This window comes from Sciurus carolinensis, chromosome 2 (genome assembly GCF_902686445.1).
Source record: "Sciurus carolinensis chromosome 2, mSciCar1.2, whole genome shotgun sequence".
Lineage (NCBI taxonomy): Eukaryota > Metazoa > Chordata > Mammalia > Rodentia > Sciuridae > Sciurus > Sciurus carolinensis.
In genome coordinates, this window is record NC_062214.1 from 169,562,624 (window position 1) to 169,576,705 (window position 14,082).

A 14,082-nucleotide genomic window follows, 5' to 3' on the forward strand; every position below is an offset into this window, starting at 1 on the left:
TAAGAAGCCCAGCAAACCGTTATTCTTTATAAATTACTTAACTTGTCATGTTCAGTTATCGTAGCAGGAAAGGGACCAAGAATCCGTTTCCTTGGAGAGAACTGGTTTTGTGTTAGAATAGCCCAACTTTCTCACGTACCTCCTGGTGTCTTTGTGAAAGGACTTGCTGGGGTTGGAGGGGGAACAACAGCAAAAAATAACCTTTTGGGAACAGGGAAGCAGCTGTCGGGCTCCGTGCCGAGCACTACGCATGACTTTCCCATTAAATCCTCACCAAAAACTTAACGCTAGGTACTTCTCACAAGCCCTTCCTTTGCAACCGGGCGCAGAGCCATTAAGTAAGAGGAGTGACCTGTGTTAGAGCCGTAATTTGGACTCGGCCACCTCTCATCAGAGTCCCCGGGTTTGGGCGCTGGAAGTCTTCCACCTGCCGGCAGCGCGCAAAATTCACGGACGGGTAGAGGCCAGCAACAGGCAGATGGCCGGCGCCCCTTCACCCCCACGCACCTGGCAGACACTGGCGAACCCCCTGCGCTTTGCTCCGCCCCCGGGGCTCCACCCCCGGGGCTCCGCAGGGCCCGGATCTGTGCGCCGCACGCCCATCACCCTCCCGCCACCCTCGCGTGGCGGGCAGAACGTCAGCGTCCTTCCCGCCCCTTGCCGCCTAGATGCCGGGGATCCACTGCCGCGCCTCCACCTCGGGAGTGAACCAGTGGAGCTGCTGTGTCGCAGTTAAAGGGAACAAATGACTTCCCCATTCAGAAGAGGAAGTGCAAGTGGGAGGGAGAGGGGGAACCTCGGAGGGGTGGCCTGAGCTTGGTTTTGACGTAAGCGATCTAGTGTTTCTCTTTCTCCCGCCCTCTCTCCTCCCTTCCTCTCCGCCCTCCTTCCTCGCTCTCTCCTTTCCTCTCACCCCTCCTTCTTTCCTTCCTCCCTCCCTCCTTTCTTTCTGAATAGTGCCCTCTTTTGCTGCCCGCACCCTAGGAGCGGGATTGCAACACGACCTGAGCAGGCAGGCACCAGACAAAGGTCTGCCTAGGGCTGTCTAAGTTCTTTGTCTACCGTGATGATTTGGATATACACATGTTCCCCGAAAGCTCGTGTGTTGAGGCTTGGTCCCCTGCCATGGTACTTGAGAGGTAGTGGGGTCTAGTTGGAGAAAGTGGCTCACTGATACCTCTCTATCTCTTTCTCCCTCCCTACCTCTCTACCTTCCAACCCCCTTCAGCTTTCCTCCTCTACATACTTGCTCCCTGCCTTAATATTCTGCCCACCACCGGCCCAAAGCAATGGAGTCAAGCAACCATGAACTGAAACCTCTGAAACTGTAAGCCAAAATAAATCTTTCCTCCTTTTAAGTTTTCTTGGGTATTTTGTTACAGCAATGGAAAGCTGACTAACACACCTATTAAAAGTGGGTGAGCTGGGTTCAGAATACTTACTTCACATGCTTGGGGTATCTTTTGTGGGGTCTCTGATAGTCTTTGCTGTGACTATTCTGCCCTTAATTAATATATGTTCTAGTGCCTATTTATAATCCTCAGCACACCTGCCTCCTGTCACCGCTCTTCCTGCACAGGCTGAGTGATTTGTGCAGCTTGTGAGCTTCATCTGGGTCTGAGTATGTTGTTCTGGTTTGCTCCCCTCTTCTCCTCCCACCATTCTGAGACCATACACCCCAGCTTGCAGGTATCTTTGACTGCCTCAGGATGTGTAGCAGGAAGCTTCCCACAAAGACAGTGTCTACCTCAGCTTCTTTCTCCTTTCTCTCCCAGAAAGCTCAACTGTCAGGCAGCTAGGATAGCTCAGTCTACTCCCCCAGAAAATACTGGTTTTAATAACTCGCCTTCTGCACATACTCGTCCACCTCCCCAGCAAGGACACTTCTTGAAAGACTGGAATTGCTTTCCTCCAGGCCACCAGATTTCAGGCACCTAACGTCAGCCTGGGCCCTCTGCCTCCAAGCATGATCTCTCTCAGTTGTTGGAGACCTTGTCTCTCAACTGGAAAGCTAGTGCAAGCCAGCATATCACCATCAGGTTCCTGTCCCTCTGGCTGTGTTCCTGAAGCAAGCCACTTAGCTCTCTGGAGCTTAATGTTCTCCTGAAAAACAGAAATTCGATTTAGGAAACATCAACTAGATGCCCACCATGTACAAAGAGTTCAGAGTCAGGAATTGGGTATCTAGATGCAAAGATAAAAAGGATATGGGCTCTTCCCTCAAAAATGTAAAGTCAAGCAAAACAGATGGGAATTTTAGAAATAGACTTCACAGCAGAGTAAAGTAGATCTGAAAGTAAGAACCTTCATACGTGATTTGTCTTCTTCATAGGACTGTTGCCTTGAAAGCAAAGAAATCTGGTATTCTTAAGCACTTTGCCATTGTAAGCAAATCCCGTTATTATTTGACTTCTGTAGGAGACACCAATTGAGTTTTCTCTCTTCTTTTCCAAGAATGGCCTCTATATCCAAAATCACAAGGTAACAGAGGTGTCCCCTTTCTCAGGCTCATTTTTTACCATCTTGGTTGATTGAACCAGGTTCAGACCCCTTACCCAAACTGGGCCACTTGGAGTCCCTGCTCTAGGTTTGGAATGGGAGTGAACCTTTTCTCACTCTGGGCTCTTGAGTAAGGGATATCCAAACCCTCGTGGCATGGAGAACTATTTTCTGAAAAGGCAGACTGAAAATTAAAGAATATCAAACTTCAGCAGGAAGAGAAATGTCACAGAGGTTCAGAGAGAAGGAAAGTCAGGAAACAAAGGTTCCCTGGCATTCAGGCCTTCGTTAATATCTGTTTCTCCCTGCTGGAAACAATATCCCAACAAGGGCTATTGATTACCAAGGATCGCTCTGGTGGGCTTCCATCACATGTAATTAGCCAGGTGTGGTAGTGCACACCTGTAATCCCAGTGACTTAGGAGGCTGAGGCAGGATGATTGAAAGTTCAAGGCCAGTTTCAGCAACTTAGTGAGGCCCTAAGCAACTTAGCCAGACCCTGTCTCAAACCAAAAACTAAAACATACTGGGAATGTAACTCAGTGGTAAAGCGCCTCTGGGTTCAATCCTCGTACCCAAAGATTAAAAAATAAATTACGTGTAATTAAAAGATTCATAATCAGTTTCTTAATTCATTTAATTTAGACTAATATAGAGCAGAAGTCTTCCCTTAGCCCCAGTAAGAGCTGTGTCACTAGGTAAATGAATCTTTGCCTACTATTTACAAGGCTTATACAAAAAAAGTTGGTTTCACCCTGCATGACATAAACCAGCCACTGGGTGGCAGCCTTCTGGCCAGCCGGCTGTGAAAGTTCCTGAAACTCCCCAATGTGCCCTGGGAGCAATTGGGTGGCAACTGATCCCTGTCCCTGAAAAGTTCTGGAGCCTGGGACACCTTGGTGTTCCTCTGCCCATCAGTCTCTCCCTTTGGGTAGCAGCCACTAAACCCATTCCCCTCACACACATACTCTGGGGGAACCGTCTCACCCCATTCCATTCAGCAAGGCTGTTAATCCCAGGACCCCTGCTACCCTGACCACAGAGTGGACCTAAGACCTCAGCTGATCAGTTGAAATTGTTTTCTGGAGAATTTGAATTTCAGTCTGAGATACAAATACAGAAGGCAGTGGGAGCTGGGTCATCCCACCACAGTTCCTCATAGAAAAGCTCCGCAGGTGCCCTGCTGAGACAGGGGCAGCCCTGTCCCTGGACCCAGTTGTTCCTTTAAATCTGATGCCATTCCATTGCCCATCACTCAAAAACTGAACATCTTTTGAACTAAATTAGTCAATCAGTTGTTTTTAACCAATGAGTCTTTACCTTGCTCCTCTGTTTTCCAGATGAAAGGTCATGGATGAGTAAAGAAAAGAGAAGGAAAGGAGAAAAGTTGCATTGTGTCCTCTACCTAAAATTCCACCCCAGCCTAGCTCCTCTTTTAAGATGCCTTAATGAATCTCTGTCTACCATAAGGCTTTTATTTGAGGAAATCTACAAAAGTTATTTGACTGAAGGCTGAAGCTTATTTCAGAACAGCAAGTCTGTTATTTCTCCAAAGCCCCTGTAAACTGTCTCTGCACCTGTTCTCTCTTCTGCCAAGCCACCTATGCTCCCTTCCAAAGGTGGGGGAGGCATGAGGGGGAAGACCCAGATTCCAAACCAGGATGCAAGTGGTACTCAAAGAGACAGACCCAATCCAGGTGTGGTGCAGCAGGCCTATAGTCCAGCATCTTGAGAGGCTGAGGCAGGAGGATCACTGGAGCCCAGGATCAGCCTGTGCAACAGAGCAAGACCCCATTTTAAAAAGAGAGATAGACCCAAGCTTTTGTTATAAATGTCCTTAGTGGACAATTTTGTATTCTTTCTAGTCAACACAGATCTCTCAAAAATGTATTCCTTTTTTTGTGTGTGTGGTGCTGGGGATTGAACTCAGGGCCTTGTGCTTGCAAGGCGAGCACTCTATCAACTGAGCTATCTCCCCAGCCCAAAAATGTATTCCTAATATCATAGAAGTTGCCTCCTATAGTAAGACTCCTAGAATCCCAACTAATAGATCAAAAATATGGAACTAAGTAATAGCAGATCTAGAACCAAACCTTAAATCTTATTATTACCAGAACAGAGTTCTCTCCACTGTTCTATGCCTCCTTTCACACTACAATTTGTTTTCTTTAAATATAAGAATTTTTAAAATCTCTCTATATAAATATTTTGCTAAGTAATACGTATTTAACAAAGAATGTAGATGCAGAAACCCCCAAAGTATTTGCTTCCACGAATATGCAAGATCTATATATTATGCAAATCGTATGTCAGTAGGGATATAGAATCCCAATAACACAAAATAATGCACATCCCAATTTAAACTAATGATAAGATAAATAAAATAAGCTTCCTGGTATTTGGTTGGTACTTGGTGGTTTTTTTAAATGACCAAAGTCATTTAAATGAGTCAATTAAATGGTGGAATCAGAACCAGTGAGAGAAAATGAGAAGGAATTTGATTTGGGCCAGATGTGTTTAAGGAAGCTCCCCGTCACAAGGGGCTCAGCAAAGGCTGGACAGACAACCATTTGGCAAGGGTTTTGCACACCAGTGGTTCCCCAGCGTTCAAAAACACCAGCTCCACGCTGAGGACTGTTACAGCCGGGATGGCTGACTCAGGGCTTCTGACCGGGGTTCTGAAATGGGTCCTGGGAGTCCACATTTCCTCCCAGTGCGCAGGCAGTGCTGATGCTGCTGGTCCAGGACACACTCTGAGAACCACCGTGTCCAGTAGGGGGAATTCAGAAATCACCAGACGAGCTGCTTCACTCCAGCCAAGGGAGGCAAGGCAAAGCCACATTTCTTTTTACTGTCCTATCAAATAGCTTGAGTCCAGTTTTGCCCCATGAGGCTGGACCTCTTTCCTGCCTGGGGACTTCCTCTGGTCAGAGGCCTAAATCCTTCCCACATGTCTCTGTGCTAACCTTGAAGCTGAAACAGAGCCACAGTGAGGCTGAAGGACACCTCCACTGCCCCTGGTCACTGGCTTTAAGATAGGCTGCCAGAGACAGCTCACACCTGGGGCATGACACCCTTGGACAACACCGCCACGGGCAGTGAGTCGCGCTGTGGATGGAGGTCATGCTAAAACCCCAGTCCTCTTTCACCCCAAGCGCTTCAAGGAGGGAAAGCTAAAGAATCTGCCATTGCTGCCCAAGGGGCCACAACTGAATTAAAAGACAGCTTGCAGGGCCCTGTGCCATCCTTGGCCACACCTGTGAAAACACATGGCCTGCAATTATTGACCTGCCACTCTATACCCACTCTTGTTCTGAGCACATTACATGGAGGTCTTCTTTAGGCCTTGTAACAACCCTATACAGTAGTAATTGGTAGAACGGGATGTGGGGGCTCTGCACCCCCCACACTCTTCATCAGAGAAAACATCAGGGGGTATAGGAAAGAGAAAGAGGTAGTCTCCCCACACCACTGCACTAGGCCAGAGCAAAGCCCCGGATCTTACAGTGTGTGTCCACACCTCTGAAGGCCTGGCCTCTAAAGTTTCACCTGTGTTTTTCTTGTACACATGGTTTTTGCTCCAAAGCTCTCTTGGAGTTCTGTGTGACTAGGGCAGGAGGTTTCCACCCTTAATTTTGCCCATGTGAGCCTTTCCAATAGGTGCTGGTGTTGAACACCAACCTGCCATTCCAGGTTCCTCTTAGGGATTCATGACATTCCTTTCTGCTTGTCAGACTTGTGTTTGTTTCAAGATGAAGGTCTTTCGGTGTTGCCCAGGCTGGTCTTGAACTCTTGGGTTCAAGTGATTCACCCACCTCAGCCTCCCGAGGAGATGGGGCTGTGGGTGTGTGCCACCCTGCCAGACCTGGCTCTTGACTGGGACCATCTGCCAGACATAGAAATAAGATGCAATCTCTCCTAAATGAACAGGACGAAGCCTACACAGGCTGCAACATCATCCCAGGTCTCCTGCCCCCAAGATGACAGGAAGGACACAGGGAGGGAAAAGGACTCCCTGAAGAGAGAAGAGGCAAAAGGAGGAGTTTGAAGACTGCTAGTAAAACCAGAGTAGCCTGACATTAAGTCTATTTCCGAACAGCCTCCACAGAGAAAGCTTATTAGCCAAAGCTGTGGAAATAGACCCATTTACTAACTAGGCAGACAAACTTCACTCTCACTTAACTCTACATAGCACCATCCTATAAAAATATATTTTTCCAAACACATCTTTCTGAAATATGTGACAACATTTGAAGAGCAAAATAACCAAGGTGTGAATGGTCAGCAATTTGCCCAATATTAGAGCAAGGCAGTGCAAACACTAGACTTAGGCCTTAGGAGTGTGCTGGCAACTGCCTTAGATTGTCATTATCTATCACGGCATAATAAGCTACCCCCAAAACTTGGACATTTAAAATAATAGCCATATATTTGCTTATGACTCTGCACCTGGGGCTGGGCTCACCTGGGCAGTTCTGCTGCTCTCACCTGGAGTCACTCATGAGCCTGCAGTCAGCCGGTAGATTGACAGGAGCAGCCTGATCTAAGATGACCCCCCCACCAGACTGGGACCTGGGTGCAACCGATCACATTCAGTAGCTTGGTGCCATCTTCTCAGACTGCAGGAGCATGCCCAGAGGGCCCTGGTGGAACCTGCAAAGTAAAGTCTCTCTCTCTCTCTCTCTCTCTCTCTCTCTCTCTCTCTCTCTCTCTCTCTCTCTCTCTCTCTCTTTCTCTCCCAGAGCACATTCAAAGGACAGACCATGTGAAGCAGCCCTCTGCAAGCTGAGAAAAGGCCCAGAACAGGAAACCTGCCAGAAACTTGGACTTCCTGACCTCCAGAACTGTGAGAAAATAGACTCCTACTTGTTAAGCTATAGAGTCTGTGGTATTTTCTTGTGGCAGCATCAGTAGACTAATACAGGTTGTTTACAGTTTAGGACTATGAAGCTGCTGGGAACATTTATATACAAGTCTTTGTATGGAGATATTCTTTCATTTCTTTTGCATAAATACTTAGAAAATGTAAAAACTGGGTTATATGGTACATGTATATTTACCTTTTAAGGAGACAGTCAAGCCAGGCACAGTGGCGCATGTCTATAATTCCAGCAACCCAAGAGGCTTGAGGCAGGAGAATCACAAGTTCGAGGCCAGCCTCAGCCACTTAGTGAAGCCCTAGGCAACCTAGTGAGACCCTGGAGTTGTGGCTCAGTGGTAGATCCCTTGCCTAGAATGTGTGAGGCACTGAGTTCAATTCTCAGCACTGCACATAAATAAGTAAACAAAATAAAGGTCCATCAACAACTAATAAAAATATTTTTTTAAAAAGGGCTGGGATGTAATTCAGTGGTAAAGCACCCCTGGGTTCAATCCCTAGTACCAAAAATAAATAAATAGAATGTCAAAACTGTTTTCCAAGATAGCTGTTCCATTCTGTATTCCCACCACCAGTGAATGAGGCTTCCGTTTGTTTTACATCCTTGCCAACACCTGGTATGATCTGTCTTTTACATTTTAACCATTCCAGGGGCTGGGGCTGTAGCTCAGTGGCAGAGTGCTTGCCTAGCATGTGTGAGGCACTGGGTTCAACCCTTAGCACCACATAAAACTAAACAAATAAAATAAAGGCATGTTGTTCATCTACTACTACAAATTTTTTTTTAATTAACCATTCCAGTGAATTCATAGTGGCAGCTCACTGTGGATATAATTTGCATTTCCCTAATGGCTAGTGATGTCGATCATCTTTTCATGTACTTATTTGCCATTTCCATCTCTTCTTTAGTGAAGTGTCCACTCAACTATTTTGTCCTTTTATTTTTGGTTGAGAGCTAACCTAACTAAAGATACATTTGAATAAACGTAAGCATGGAAAGTTAGACACAGAATCTCGCTGGCTGTCCAGGTTGGGCAACCCTGGGAGACCAGAACATTCAGGTAGAGCCTGTGGGCATTGAAAACTTGGAGGCATCGTAAGGGCTCCCCAGAACATGGTGGGCCTGAAGATAAATTCTGCTAGCTTCACAATTTTGTCCAAGTGTAGCCGTGAGGCCTCCCTAACAGTTGTCTCACCATGAGCTCTAAATTGCAGGCCCCAGATCCTCCAAGAACCCCAATTTCATGACACTCACTGTGGGAGTTTCATGATTCAAGAGCACACCACTGTATGTCACTGTTGCCTGCGGAAGTTTGCCACATTTGTAGGCGAATACAGAGATACCCAGGAGAAGTGCCTAGATAAGATTTGGCCCAGAGTCTCCTCTGGGGGCAGAGCTGCATACAAAGTGGTGTCTAGAATACATCCTACAGTGAGGACCTTGGAAAGGAGGAAGGGTGAGGAAGGACTCTAGAGGCAAAAACAGTGGATCCTACCATCCAGGACACTGTGTTCCGTCATGGTTAGCGCCGTGCCAACAGAGATAAGTGGGAGAGAGTCCAGGCAAGAGCAGAATAAATGATTAAGGCACAAGGAAGATGATTTATGAGGCCAATTTAAATAGAGCTCACCAAAGCTCTCTCATCTAACAAAATGTAACTGAAAGCTAATTTCCCATCAGTGCCTGAAAAGCAATGGAAAAGTACACATAACAAATTAGGGAACTAGCAAACATAAAAGTCAGCTTGTCTAGCAAACCCAGTTCGTAAATTGAGCATCGTTTCTGCATTAAGCAGATCAGTTTTTGATCTAAACCTGTCTCTTTCTGTGTTCTGACAAACCTCTTGTTGACAGTTTCTCCTTCTCTTCCACTTTTCTCTTTGTTCTTTCCCTTTTCCTTTTTAAGTCTGGTGAATGTTATAGGCAAAACCCCAGTTCTCAGAGTTCTTATTCCTTCAGCTTTTAGAGGAATCTTTTCAATTGGGTTTTGTTACATGTCTACCCATCTATGACACCTCTGTATTGCTTGGGCTCCACCTAGTTGTCTTTGGCTGAGGTTTACCCAGTATGCCCATTTTTTTTTTTTTTTTTTAGTACTGGGGATTGAATCCAGGAGTGCCCTATTGCTGAGCTACATCCCCAGCCCTTTTTATTTTTTATTTTGAGACAGGGTCTCACTAAGTTGCTAAGGCTACCCTTGAATTTGCGATCCTCCTACCTCCACCTCCTAAGGATCTGGGATTACAGGCATGCACCACTTTCTCTGGCTCCCATTCGCTCTTAGAATTAGACCCTCCCTGCAACAAGCAGCTCAGGAAAGGCCATAAATGATCTTAATTTCAACATCTTAACACGATCACCATAGCGCTTTGGAGCACTTCCTTCTAATCATTTTTCTTATGCATTAGAACCACTCAGGTCAAACCTCAGTGCATCTACTGGAGATACCAATTTTGTGATAGTTGATTTTAATGTCAATGTGGCTGGACTGATACTTGGATACTTGGACATTATTCTAGATGTTTCTGTAAGAGCATTTTGGGGTAGCGTTTTTCATTGGTGGACTTTGAGTAAACAGTTTGCCCTCTAGATGCCATGGGCCTCACCTGAACTGTTGAAGTCCTGACTAGAACAAAGGTTGACCTCCCCCAGCAAGAGGGAATTCTCCAGCAGAATGCCTTTGAACTTCATCTGCTGCATTGGCTCTTCCTGGTTCTTGGTAGACTGCCTTTGGACTCAAACTGCAACTCTTTCCTAGGTCTCTAGTCTGCTGGCTTCCCCCATTAAACTTTAGCTTCACCAAGCCTCCATAAGTTAAGTTAAAAGCAACTGATCAAAATACATCTCTTTACACACACACACACACACATACTATACCCTATTAGTTCAGTTTCTCTGGAAAAGCCTGATTAGTACAAATTTATACAATGTCAAAAGTCATCAGTGATGTAGGTAAGCATTCAAAATAGTAAGAATATGATTGTGGACTTCCTCAATTAAGAATCCAGAACAGGACCAGGTGCGGTGGCACCTGCCTGTAATCCCAGAGGCTCATGAGGCTGAGGCAGGAGGATCACAAGTTCAAAGCCAGCCTCAGCAAAAGCGAGGCACTAAGCTATTCAGTGAGCCCTGTCTCTAAATAAAATACAAAATAGGGCTGTGGATGTGGCTCAGTGGTCAAGTGCCCCTGAGTTCAATCCCCGGTACCTGCCCCCTCCCGCAAAAATCTCAAAGTATGAAAAACTGAAACTGTCGCCACCGTCCTCATGAATCATCTCTCCCGATTGATCTCTCAGGACAATCACTTATTTGCATGCATTGATCGCAGAACCACTTTAGCCTTATCTGTGCCACCACCCATCGCCAGGAGGCCAAAGTCCGTGCCCTGGACCTTCCTGGAACTTTTATCATGAGGATATGGGATGGACCTGATGAGCCCTGTGCCACACTGAGCCTGGCTGACTATCCCTTGGGTGCAGTGGGCACAGCACTGAAGGCCTGCTCGACTTTTAGGTGCCCATGAAATAGCTTTAATTTTTTTTTGAAAATCAGAAGAAAAAAAATGACTTTTAGGGTAAAACAAAATGTTTTAACATGTGCTCAGGTTTGGATGTTGAATGTCCCCCAAAGGCCACATGTTAAAGGTTTGGTACCCAGGGTGACATTCTTGGGTGTTGGTGGAACCTCTAAGAGGTGGGGCTTGTGGGAGGTACTTAAGTCATTGGGGCATGGCTTTGGAGAGGGTAGTGGGACCCCAGTCCCTCTTCCTCTTCTCTCCTCCCACGCTCACGATATGACTGGTTTTACTTACTGTGATAGGCTGCCTGACCACAGGTCAAAAGCAATAGGGCCAATTGATCGTGGACTGCAACCTCCAAAACTATGAGACAAAATTAAACTTTTTGCTCTATAGATTGATTATCTCAGGTATTTTGTTATAGTAACAGAAAGTTGACAAACACAATATGTAGTATTACAATATTCACCTTTATACCAATGTGGTTATAAAATATAACTTTCAAATTTTTTATGGAAGAAGGGTCCCAAGAAGGCAAAAGGACCTAGGAACTTTTATGATTATAATTCAACCCTTCCTAAAGCAGTTCTCCGTGTGCCCAGGATCTCATAAAAATCTCTCTTGAACCATTAGTTCAACTTTTTGCAGTTGATTAACCATAGAGATTCAACCTGGATCAGATGGTGATCACACAACCCTTTCCTCCTCTTCCCCTCTTTTCTGGCTCCCTCCTCACAATTCCTCTCTACCTCTTGGGTTACAAAACATAAACCAATCTCCTCTTTCAACTATGATGTTGGTAATCCATGTGCTTTTGGTCCAAAGTCTGATACACGAATTGAGCATTTGCATGTGCAGTGTTTCCCCTCAGTTCCCTAAAGCCAGGCGATGCTGGCATGAGGGTGACCGCCTCTGGCCTTCCTCTCCCAATTCAAATGAAAATACTAACCATTTCTCCAAGTAGCCCAGCACAGCTACCTGGGACCAGTGTGCAGAGAAGCCTGGAGGACACACATGAGGCTTGGGTTCTCCTAGCATCCAGAGAGAGGACTGACTCCCCCCACCCCGTGTCAGATGGAGTCCTGGGGACTGACTCCCAGGAGACCTGAGTAGGGCCGAAGAGAGCTGGGTTTGGAGATATGAGTGGCCCTTCCATCCCCAGCACCAGGAAAGGCTGCATCAGGAGGTGTGCTGGGTCCTAGAAGAGGCAGACGGGAGTGGAGCAGGCAGGCTGAGTTCCTTCATGCTCTGCGAATGGCGACCACACCAACCGTGAGGACGGGAGCAGGGCAGCTCCGCCTCCACCTCGCGTGAACTGGCAGAGGACCGAAGCTTCCAAGTGGGACACTGGCTCCTGCTCAAGAGCTCCAGCAGCTTCACCAGAACTTCAAATTCCTGTAAGGGAAGGCACCTGGCGTACATGGAATTGTCCTCGGTAGTTACCTCTCTTCATATATAAGGTATACACAACCCACTAGCGACCTCATCAAGGCTCAGGGGCTTTTAAAAAGATGAGTCGGCCAACAAGTAAAATCCATGGATGCTGAAAGTCACAGCTAAGCACACCCACTCGGCAGGAAGACTGCCAAAGCCCATCTGAAACCTCAGCGCCCACAAGGTAGGGATGACACTTGCCACCCTCTCGACCCAATGCTCGAAGCCTGTCTATTGTAATGTATCCAAATCAGGCCGCTCTCGGCCATGGGAATTCAGAGTTCTGTTCCCAACTGGCTGAGTGACTGTATGTCATTTTACTTTTTGAATTTCAGGCTCTTCTCTGGAGGAATGAGGATTATACCAGAAGATTTCATCAAACTTACTACATCAGTTTCCTAACTGGAAAGACATACCCATAAACTGGATGGCTGAAACAATAGAAGTCCATTGTACCTCACAGTTCTGGAGGATAGAAGTCTGAACTCAAGGGGTCTTTGGGGTCTTTTCTGAGGGATGTGAGGGAGAGACTGTTCTGTCTCCCTCAAGCATCTGTCGCCTCAAACGTTCGTTGCTTATGGATGGACATCTTTTCCCTGTGTCACATTGCCCTCCATGTGTCTCTGTCCAAATTTCTCCTTTTTATAAGGACACCAGTTATGCTGGATTAGGAATTGCTGTCATGACCTCATCCTAACTGGATCATCTGCAAAGTCCTCATGATCAAATAAAGTGGCATCTGTAGTTTCTAAGGATTGAGATTGGAGGGGACACCCTTCAATCCATAGCCTAACTTTCCAAACCAAATCAATAAGGGAGAATGTACACGTGAACCCAAAAGGAAACTTAAATAGCTACCCAGATGTGTTGGGATGGACGTCGGGAGGTGGGTAGGTAACCACAGTGCCCAGCCTCTGCCTCACTGCCAGGGGTTCCACCGGCTCCTTCCCCAGAGATGACAGCACCACGCAGAGAGAGCACCGGGGGAGGAAAGCACCGTTTAGAGGCTCCCTCCAGCAGCTCCAGGAATCCATACCTAGGAGTTCAAGGGTGTGTATGGGTTTATTTTGCTCTGTATGTAGAGACAGCCAGCCTTTCACACTGGACAAGACGCCAGAATGAGTCTCTTGCACATTCATTATTTTATCTGGATCCACCTGCCTCTATCAGCCCCATTTTTATTTTGCCTGCTGGGTGAAAATGGCAATCTTCTTGGCTCTCCCTAGCCCTCAGATTCTTAGAAATGAAGGGTGAACCTTTTGTGAGCTGCAGGCCTGGGCCAGAACCCAGAGAATGCTCTGGGTCCTCAGCAAGGGCCGGTTCTCTTTCCGCCTTTGCCTTTGGCTGGCACTTCACCTTGTCTTCTGTGCCCTGGCCGGGTCTGCATTCCCTAGGCCTCTTCCCTGACGCACACGCTCTCTGGAGAGGGAGTCCAGGTCTTTGGTGGGTAGCAACCTTTGGAACAATGAGAAAAATTCCTCTCCAGAAGACTCGGGACAGACTGGAGCCGAACCATTTCCTTCAGACCTGGAGCACATGGTTTCCCTTCAGAGACTCCAGCCGTCCAGAAACAGCTGCAGATTCCAGTAAAACAATGTTCTGATCCAATCCCTCCAGCCATCTTTACCCTTTTGTTTTTCTCTCTGGAGGGAGGAAAGAGGGGAAAAAAATCCTTGAAAAACTGCCATGGTGCATTATTTCCAAGCGTCTGCTAATGGAGGCATGAGCCAAGCAGCACTTCTTATTGGAGGAA

General features: G+C 46.7%; 1 long non-coding RNA gene across 1 annotated transcript; it reads right to left on the reverse strand.

Annotated features, from left to right (window-relative positions):
- Positions 1 to 11,346: 11,346 nt before the first annotated feature.
- Positions 11,347 to 14,082, reverse strand: LOC124978167 (uncharacterized). The gene is made up of 2 exons (XR_007107330.1): positions 13,188 to 14,082; positions 11,347 to 12,290 (listed from the first exon to the last, which is right to left on the reverse strand). It is a non-coding gene; the product is annotated as an uncharacterized LOC124978167 (long non-coding RNA).